We start from the raw sequence: 2,170 nt of genomic DNA on the forward strand, positions 1-2,170 counted from the left end.
TTGGTGGTCGGCTGAACGTTGAAGGGATAGTGCGAAAGGAAAGATGCAGTGTGGATGGGAAGGAAGAGGGGAGGAGGAGGAGAGGAAAAAAATGGGCTAGTATCCCTTTAACGTCCTCTGACGTCATGCTGATGCAGATCTGCCCGGCTGGATGCGAGCGGAGGAGAGGAGGAGAGAGGGATGCCGAAAAAATGAAACTCCTCAGCACTCATTTTTCACATCCCTCTGCAGGAGAAGATGGAGACCGGCCGTACCACGACCTCTGTACAAAGGAGCGGATTAATACCTCTTTCCGCCACTGAGTGAACGTGAGCACGCTGTCATCGCGACAGAAACTGCGGTGAACGCGACACATTTTTTAGTATAAAAGCGACCATATTGAGGTCAGAAGAAAGCGTTGCCAAGGCGACCAGCTTGCTAGGGAGGACACTGCGGCGCGCGTCACACGCCCGGGAACGAGCGTGCGTGCCTGCGAGGCTGCGCACGTGCGCGCGTGTGCGACAGCTAGCCGAGGCGGTCACGGCGTCCACACAGCGGCAGCGGCGGTAACACCGGCAGCATCTTCTCTCAAGACTACCGGGACGACCGCGCAGTCTCTGTCCGCCGTTACCGAGACCAGTAAGAGCGAGCAGAGGCTTGCACCGGGACTTGAACCGGCCCCTCGGCGGTGTCGGAGTTCTCCTTGACGGGATTTATTGAGGATTTATCGACGACATACCAGAAAAAAACGCTCAAAAAACTGAGTAGCTGCGACCATTGGTCAACACAGGTGACACTTCCCGGGTTGTCAAATCCAGCGAGACCCCGCAGACACGTCCGGGTTATTTGGGGGTTGTTTGTTGTATTAAGGCGTCGATAAAAACGGACATTCTTCCTGAAGCACACCGGACTGTTAGCTGAGAAATTAATTAATATATTGCCGTGCTGGAGAAGACTGGCACCGAGCTGAGCCGAGCCGAGCCTGGCCGCTCGGACGGGGGACCGTGCTATATCCTGCTGTATGTGTGTGTAATGCAGTAGAACAGCTTTATCTTTTGGTATTCAGTCTCCGCTGTCGGTGTCTCCAGTCATGAAGTCCCACCTGCCGGCCCGGTTGGATTGAACGAGGTAGTGCTGTCTTGAGGAGGGAGGAAAGGCATTTTTGAAGGTGTTGGGTTTTTTTTTAGGTTTTTTTTAATTATTATTTTTTTATTTTGTTGTTGTTTTTTTTGTAGACACAAGCACTTTTTGCTCGCTTTACGTTTACCCGGAGGAAGATTTAGTGAAGAGGAGGAGAAGGACGAAATCTCAGGAAAAAAACCCCTCAGTGGGAATCTGGCACCCCACCAGCACCAGTGGATCTCACACTAACAGGTAGGCTGAGGTTTACATGGCGTGTTTAAAAACCCGAGTTACACTGTCAAATATCTTGTTTCAAATAATGATATCTGCACATTTGCACTCAATTTGCATTTTTAATTGTGTGTGTGTGTGTGTGTGCTCCAGGGTTGTCTTTGACACCAAAAGTGAAAAATAAAATGTTCAGAGATGAGCATCAAAATCAAGCAAACTGGGTCTAAAATGAGTGCTTCCCCCCTTCATGTCTTATTTTGAATGATCTGTTTCCCTTATGTCATTTCAAACATCAAAGGAGACCCCTGTTGTCAGATGCGTTTGTCCAAAACATGTCTGAAATAAATGACCTCTTGTACGTGAGCAGTGTTTTGGCCCATCCGTTGGATTGGTGTAGTGTGTTGTATGTAAAGTGTGTTTGCCGTGCGGCGCGGTCAGACCTGTTGAGAATAAGGGGGGCTTCATGCAGATGAGCTGGTGCTCCTTCATTACAGAGGAGATGGATCCTCTGTACCATTAATGAGGACTTGGACTCCGAGCTCTTGTGGTGGAATGAGACAAACAGAGGCTTCCATTCAGTGGGTCTGAGCCCATTCCCCTGTCCTCCTAACATGCAGAATCTGTAGCTTATTAACCAAAGCGCTGGCCGATCATCAATGCTGGATCAATCCTTGCACATGTGGCCGTCATTGTGCCTTTCTTTAATTGTGTAACGTCTGGAATAAGAGTGAAAGGAACAGGAGTGGAGGGGGAATTTTGCCCGCAGACACATGATTGAAATGATGCGCACACACTCACAAAAGTCCCCCTTCAACAGTTGAATCATCCTTCAACTTAA

General features: G+C 49.3%; 1 protein-coding gene across 1 annotated transcript in view; it reads left to right on the forward strand.

The window, feature by feature from the left end:
* Window positions 1-383: 383 nt before the first annotated feature.
* Window positions 384-2,170, forward strand: part of nlgn2a (neuroligin 2a) — a gene marked incomplete at its 3' end in the record, with an annotated part of 169,736 nt that continues 167,949 nt past the window's right edge. Inside the window, 2 exon segments of the mRNA XM_035675673.1 lie at window positions 384-1,107; window positions 1,215-1,353.

Source organism: Morone saxatilis, unplaced genomic scaffold (genome assembly GCF_004916995.1).
Source record: "Morone saxatilis isolate NCDOM2014 unplaced genomic scaffold, NCSU_SB_2.0 Contig4, whole genome shotgun sequence".
Lineage (NCBI taxonomy): Eukaryota > Metazoa > Chordata > Actinopteri > Moronidae > Morone > Morone saxatilis.